Below are 8,605 nucleotides of genomic sequence, written 5' to 3'. Positions count from 1 at the left end.
GTTCTCTTCAACTGCGTTAGTTCAGTCTCAATTGTTTACTTTTGAAATACTTGCTTCTTTCCAAGATGCTTTCTGATGTAAAAATAAATATGTAAATGAAAAATACTGGATCTCAAAAAATCAAAATGAACAATTAATTATTTTATTGAAATATCTGGCTTCCACAATTTGGAAATATCAAGAAATATAAAATTATTATGTAAGAAAATAACCAACATAAAAAAGAAAAAACGTTTAGAGTTTGATTGTGATCTAAATTCATATGTTTGGAAAATAATAGTGAACAAGGATATTGTGTATGATAGTAACCTACCTGGAAACTTTGATTGTAAATAGCCTAAATTTTTCAAAGCCCAGTTTCAAGAATTTGAATAACATTCGATTTACCTTTCTTGAATCGTGAATAGTGAATTTGATTAATTCTAAATAGTGATGGAGACGTCACTATGTGCGTATTTTTACCCAAATTGTAAGTTGTAATGGTTTTACATTAAAATTGAGAACATTTCAGCTGTATAAGAACTAGCTTTGCTTAAATAATAGCTTTGACTATTAGTATCCTATTTCACATTGGATTCATCTCAATTAAATCGGTTTCTACTAATTTAGAAACAAAATTATTTAGCTCAACATAACAACAAGTGCATATCTTGGGTGCATCTTTAAAAAAATTCTTGTTATACTCCAGCAGTGTGATTTGTAGACATAATCAGTTTTTACAAATAAACTTAAGCAAAATATTACGTAGTAATGATAGTTTACACAGTTTATTTCCTTGAACTAGGGTGAAGTACCACAAATGGGGGTGTGATCTTTCACACATAACCAGACCCACACCCATGTTTAGAATCAAATTCACTTTATTTAACACAACGTAACATTGGCACAAGAGTTTCAGACGCTCAGTCCCGCGAGGACAAGTGTTCTCCATTAGACTGATACTAAGATCTACTGCAGTCTTGTAAACATGCTTCTTCGTTTCAAAACTAGTCAGAGTCAGAGTAGCCAAATATGAACATGGCACATGAAATTTACCTTTAAATAATTGTCTATGTTTTTAAATACATTTTTTTTAAGTTTGTACATCTCTTTTGATAAGATTATGTTTTTAGTTTTGTTTAAAATACTAAAAACTCATTTCGTATCCATCTAAAAGGATCCATTCTGGTACTGACAAAGTTATTCAACATTTCAAAATATGACATTTAATCCATAAAAGGACAAAAGTGGGATTGTTATACAAAACTGTAACTCCATCAGTGCCAAGAGTGATAGATTCTAGATAAGGCTTGTGAGTTTGGATTTTTTTAAGAGCTGGGAGCGATAAAAGACTTAAACGGTTGAAGTTGTGAATGTGTATGGGAAAAAGGTCTGAAGCTCATACTGTTGAGTGTTTATTGTCTACTTGCTCCGCCAGCACATCAACCTGTAGTGTTGTGAAATAATTCAAAGTTTTAGTTGTGAGACCTTAAACTCAGCAGTTTTGTACAGTAATAAAATTATTTGGATAATTTTTTCATTAAGTTTGTTTTAATATCAGTTCAAGAATATATCAACTTTACTGAGAGGTGAATCCGTTCCACACTTTTCACCGCAATCCAATCATTGTCCAATATCGAGTATTTAATTACGAATCCCATAAACTGAAGTGTTATTGGCCATTCCTCAATAACTAGCGTTTGGCCATTACATGTTTATTGTTGTTGAAAATATACGTCAAAGCAAAAATGTTATTTCTATGTTCTCACTCCATCCCAGAGGTAATTTTTATTCTAAGATAATACACTGAAATAATCCAAATATTTTAGTAGGCTATTTAAAAATGCATAACAATCCAAACAAAGGTTTTATTAATGATTTTTACATTAATGTCATGATATATAGCTGTCAGGTTTATACTCGAACAGAACTCAAAACCGGTCCCATTTCAATTACAGTATAACCGTCCTCATTTTTAGACACTCACATATTATTTTATGGTTTTATTCACAATACTGTAATGAAAAAAATACTCTTCAAAAATTTTTACAAAAGTGTCAATAGCACAATATTTTTTTTTTTGCAGAGAACGTGGTAAGATTTTAGAAATAATACGATTATTCTCACTTCTATTATTGATTTAAAGGAAACTATTTAAATATAAAACTTGTCCTTGTATTGGTATTTTAAAATTTGATTTAATTATTTGATTCTTGAACACCACATCTAAAGGTGATCAAGATATTAAAATTACACATTTACGTAAACTAAACTATCCACAGTTACATCAATCATAATTTTTTTTTTCAAATTTTGTTATTTTATTTAGAAACAGATTAATTACAAAAAGATAGCTGAATTTATAAAGAAATCTCAGGAACACTTTCATTTAGCATTACGAATTTACTTTCAAAGACATAAATAAAAAAAAAAATCATCTCAGTATAGTTTATAGGTTCTTGAACTGATATTAAAACAATAGGTGAAAAAATTGCTTTTATTTGTAATTGCACAGGATAATATAGGCAAAATGAGGTTCTTCCTGGCAGCTTGGCTTTATTTTGTACATTCTTCTCACGGTACACCCTTTATACGCCCAAAGTAAACCTAAATTAAACAATGATTTATTTTTATTTACAATAAAATATAATTAAAGCCCCCCATACACGGGCGAGCATGTTCGCGAGCATGCTCGTGACGGTGTTGGTGACGAACATGCTCGCCCGTGTGTGGGATCCGTCGCGGCGAGCATGTTGGGCTCGGCGCTCGGCTCGTCGGACTTGGCGAGCCCGAACACGAACATGCTCGCCCGTCTGTGGGCACGATTATATGTTCGAGAGCATGTTCGCCGCTGCAACTTGGGTAGAGTTTAGGCTAAATTATTCCATCGATGTAGCCGCTACTATGATTCCAGTTACACTCGTGGACTCATTACAAGTAACCATTCCGATTCCAAACGATTACTTCATTACCACCATTACAAAGTAGCCGCAATAGACAGATTGCACTTGTAATCATCATGGTGTTGATACTCTGATGTATTCCAGTTACAGTAATAGATGTAGAATCAATGTTTACAGAAGCTAAATAAATATGTATTTTTGTTTGTAACGCAATAAATACAAATTTTAATGAGTTTCAAAAATAGAGGGTTCATAAATTACAATTTGTATATTATTACACAAATGTGTACAATCAATTCTGTAGTAATTTGTCACAATTAAATAATTCTAAGAAAGGCTAGAATAAGCAAAATTACGAGAAATGTTATTGCACAACGATGTATGTTGCAAAAAAACTAAATGCTGTAATTGCAGCAAAAAAACAGGAGTCGGCTAAACACAACTTGACTGTCACAGAGCACAAGAGAAGCAAGAATAGGCCTAGGAACCGCTACCGAGCGACGAGCAAGTTCGCGAACATGTTCGCGAGCATGCTCGTCCGTCTCTTGGAAACGCCAAGCATGTTCGCGAGCATGTTCGCCAACATGCTCGCGAACATGCTCGCCCGTTTATGGGGGGCTTAAAGTGTGGCATTTAGAACTGACTTGAATTTCCTATAATTAATTTAAAATCCTATTTATAAAGGATTGGTGAATGAGGGTTGTAAAAAAGCTTCAAGAATCATAGCAGCTCTGCATATGACAGGCATCGCTTCCACTTGAGAGCTTTGTGCAAGAACACAATACTACATAAACATCAAGCTTTCCCCACTCTACTTGCAGTGAGGAATTCAGCCATAATATTGTTACTGTACAAAGAATTGAAGACCTCTTAATAAACGGTATCAGCAAACTGACACATACTTTTCCCATAAGCTTAAACAATGTTTATCATGGGTAAGTGGTGGGAGGAAATATAATATCCTATAGTGAAATCACAAAAGTTGCAATAACTTTTGAACTGTAATTGTTACAGCAATGGGGGGTTGCACTTTTTTTTAGAATTCTAAGGACCATAACACATTATTATTAACCAAAACCAACTTTTTTCCTAAAATCCGATATTTTGTTATTTTATGGGAAATAACATAGTTACAATAACTTTTGAACCGTACTCTTTACGGAAATAAGTTCTGTACCATTTGGTTCAGAATTTAAAGGACTATAACATATTAAATTTGTATCAAAGTCGGTTTGAGCCGATTTTTAGAAAATCATTATTATTGCCTTATTGTAAATAGTTTGACATATCGATACTATAATGTACAGTTGTACACTAACACAATCATAATAATAGACGAATTGATTGAATCCCTTACCAAAAAGCTGCTTAATTGTTTCCATTAGTAAATTAAATTGAAAACAAGTGAGGAGTAGTTTTGAGAGGTTATCTTGAAATGAAAACTATTTTGGTTTTGTAACATAATTTGTTCAAATAATGGTGCAATATGACGAAAAACAGGCTATAGTTGATCAAAAGGGCTAAAAGTGTCTTTTGAACCCTCAGTTATTTTCTGACCTTGGCTTTGCCTTGATTGTAAAACTTGAGCTCGGGTCAAAAAGAGTCACTATAAGACCTAGTGATGAAATATATTATTTTATTTGTTATTATTATATATTTTTTATGTCAATCATATATAAAGATGAATAATCATTTTGGTTTGGGCTTAAGTCAAAAGATTGGTTCAGTGTATTTTTAAAAACAAGTTAAATTTTTATGACAGAATTTATTCTTTGGCCAAAATTTGTAAAAACACATAAGATATCACTAAACACCACATTAGGGAGCACAAAATTAAATATTTCCTTCAAAAAATTATAAACATAAAACTTTCTCCTTATGCTAGGGTGTAAGGATTTTTAATGCACATATACGGATACATATACGGATTCTTAATGTAAATGTAAAAGGATAAAATAAAATACATTTTCATGAGAAGTATATCTTTATACCATCTAGGATATCTTTCAATTGATTTAACTTTGTGATAGATTTAGTGGTGTATGTCATAATATTATATTTTCATTTTCCCAGTAACCGCTGGATTTAGAATAAAATCTTATGATGTTACAGGTAGGCTACCTGAGGATGGAATCAGGTTTTAAATACCACAACTAACTAAAAATCATTTTATTAATCGTGATGAAGTATGATCGTAGTCATATTACACAACATCTACAAACAACTTTTGCTGAATTGACATCATTGTAATCCTACTACTATGCCCTCATTTCAAAACACATAAATAAAGACATTTAAGTAAAAATTTATTAAAAGTGTCTGGTGTAAGTCGAGTTTAATTTGCACGATCTCTTCCCACCATGAGATGAAGCTATTTGTCAACCAGAGCTATATTGACACCGGTTTGTCTTTTACTTCTGGATTCTTAGATTTAGTGCTCAATAACACTTTTGATTGCTACGGAGTTAGACAGTGATATCTCACCTAGTATATTAAAACTTCATATAATGTGTGAATGAAATATAGCTACCTCAACTAAGGCAATAACTTAAACTCGTGTAACTCTTTTTGTTGTACTCATTTCTTGAACTGAATATATTTGGAAAAATGTTTGCGACATGTTGCCAATAAAAGAACCAGAAGTATTATATTCAACGAATTCATCAATTTTGTATGGTATTTCCCATCGATTTTGACAGGTTTCACCTAGTTATCATTAGAAGTGTAATTTTAAGAGTAATTATGAATATTCTATTTATATTTTAGAGTACTAATATTAGTGAAAACTCTGGGTAATGTGCATACATACAAGTAAAGATATTATTTTAAGATTCGCCCTAGAGTTAAATACCTAACCATGTTCAAGTGACATCTGTTTTCATACTTCTATCTTCTATACTATACTATAGGGGAGAGAGCTGGTGTAGTGGTTAGATCGCGGGACTTCAGTCACAGAGGTCCCGGGTTCAAATCCCGCCAAGTAACCAATGGATTTTATCTAAGTGATAATGCCGCAACCCCTAGGTCTAGCCTGAAGTAATGGGAAAAACAATTCCATTACAACTACAATTCCAGAAAAAAAAAAAACAAAAACCTATTATAATCATACAGTAGAACCTCTTTAATCCGAACTAATTGGGACCAGGGGTAGTTCTGACTAGTGAATAGTTCGGATTACAGAACATATTGTTGCTTTTACATAACAATAGCTAAAACATGGCTAAAATTGATCTAAATTATTTCGGGAAAAGTGAAAAAAATGTTTTATAAATTAAAATACAAGGTTTATTCAATACAGAAGTAAACATGGTGAATAAACAGTAATGTACATTAAATACAGTATAGGCCTACAATAAAGAACTGCTGTACTGTGTATAGAGTACAGCAATGAGGGGTTCGGATTAGTGGACGTTCGGATTACGGGGGTTCGGATTAAAGAGGTTCTACTGTACTTACTTACAGCAGCAGCGCATGAAGGAGAGTGTTTTAAGCCAAATAAAAATCCAAGGTGAGTGTGAGAGTAGTATGGCATAAAATATCGTACGTCTCTCTTCCAAAGTGTGTTTACCGGACTTGTATGGTTATCCCGTAGCCTACTCGACTTCATATCGCACGGGACCGTCCATACTCGTCCGGTAAACAGCTATTTTCAGGACTAGTAACGTAATATACTATTCCACAATGGTTGCGTAAAGATAGGAGTGCCGTTAACATTATTTACGTGAGTTGCGTACACTACTTCACCTACGACAGTGTTTTAATACAAAAAAACACTACTCATAACTTCTAAGAGAGGTGATGTTTTCGTTTATAACCTCCCATTGCCACCAACAGTGATGCAATGAAACATTGTACCAAACACTAATTGCACCACTCGACTAAATTGGCCTGAACAGCTGATTATTGAAGTTCGAATCATTACAATTTTACTTCTTCTCCCTCAATCGTTGAACCTCATTGGTCCGTTACCGTATTGTTATGAGTGAAACTATGCTGTTATGAATGTAAACAATGCTATTAAAATGTGAACATTTTCAATTCTAAGAGCTGAACTGAAACGGCTACTTTAAAAACGGTCGTAGGTAATAGTAGTTTACGCAACGATTGCGTAAAGACTATTAACGCGAGTTGCGTACACTACTTTACCTACGACAGTTTTTTAATTACTATCAATCTGGATTCAATTACTAACAATAACTACTGATAACTTTTGAGAGAGGTTATGTTTTCGTGTATTGTCATTGCCACTGAAAGTGATGCAACGACTTGTTGTATAATCAGCTGATTTCCTGTAATTACGTGTTTGTTAAACTTCGTTAAATATTACATTGCTAGCAGCATTCTTACCATAAATAATATTGTATCAGGTACAATTCGGCAAATATTTCATTTATTTTTGGACTTCCACCAACTTAATTAAGAATACGCGAGTATCAACATGAACAAGTCGGAACAACAATTAAATTGGTCAACTGATCAGCTGATCAGCTGATTAGTTGACGTTCAAAGAATTACAATTTTAATTCTTTTCTCTCAATACTTGAACCTCATTGGTCCGTTACCTGTGTGGATATGAGAAAACTATGCGGATATGAAATGAAACTATGCGGATATGAAAGTAAACAGCTGTAAAGTGAAACTTTTCAATTCTAAGAACTGGACTGAAATGGCTACTTTAAAAAACGGTCGTAGGTAAAGATATTTTATAATGTAGAATAGACAAGTATCCAGCTGTAAGAGACACTCAGACTCAAGATGTCTCAACTCTTGATCATAACCTCTCTTGACCAGACCACTCTCAACTGGCAGAGACTGATGGCAACCCTTCTCCTTTTTGTCATAATTTTACTTTCCTATGAAGAAGAGAATTTTGTCATAAAAAAATGTTAAACAACAAGAAAAGAAGAAGTTTTAATTTCAGGAGTTACCAACAGAATGAACAACCTGTAAAATTATGTTGAAACAATGACTAAACACACTGTACGAATAGTAGCATGTAGCACTTCGAAAAATCATATTAAGATGTGTACTTTGAAAAGTCATAAGCTTTTTACACTTGTTACTTGTTACATTTACTAGCCATTACATTCTAATAATAAAAGGTGATGGTAAAATCTGGAGTATATCTTGTAATTTGATTGCTGTTTGGATCAAAAGTGTTTGTTAGTTTTGATCAGTATTGCGTCGTTCCATGCTATTGGCTGTAAACGACACACTAACAGCTTATTGGTGCTTTCAGATAATGTGACTCAACGGCAAGATAGACCGTTGAGATTTTATGGTGGTCAGTACTTTTAATGACATTTCTTCAAGGACCATTTCTCACTTGGTTAATTATTAAATGGCTTGAAGTTAAATCCCTTTGGCTAAAAATACCTACATCTGCTTATATAATTTGGTACATTTCAAAGTGTTAATAGCTATTTACATTACAAGTGTAGTAAGAGCGTTTTTACATCACGCGAGTTGCATAATTCTCCTAAGTGATGTAAACAAGCTCTTGCGTAACGTGTAATGTACAAGATTTTACCTGACCAACAAAATACAGGAGGTTACGAACAATATTTTTCATTATCCATTTCACTCATCTTCTAACAGTGTTCATTTACAAACAAAAGCTAGGTTAGGAAAATTCTTCTTGAATAACAATAAAATTTAAGCGCACAGCTGATTTCTAACGTTGAACGTCGTTGGCTCCATAGAGGTATATTTTATTAAGCTAA

The sequence above is a fragment of the Macrosteles quadrilineatus genome, unplaced genomic scaffold, assembly GCF_028750875.1.
Source record: "Macrosteles quadrilineatus isolate MER2022 unplaced genomic scaffold, UCM_ALF_1.0 Scaffold_2__2_contigs__length_208266976, whole genome shotgun sequence".
Lineage (NCBI taxonomy): Eukaryota > Metazoa > Arthropoda > Insecta > Hemiptera > Cicadellidae > Macrosteles > Macrosteles quadrilineatus.
The sequence above is the reverse complement of the archived record's forward strand: the minus strand, read 5'-3'. Positions refer to the sequence as shown.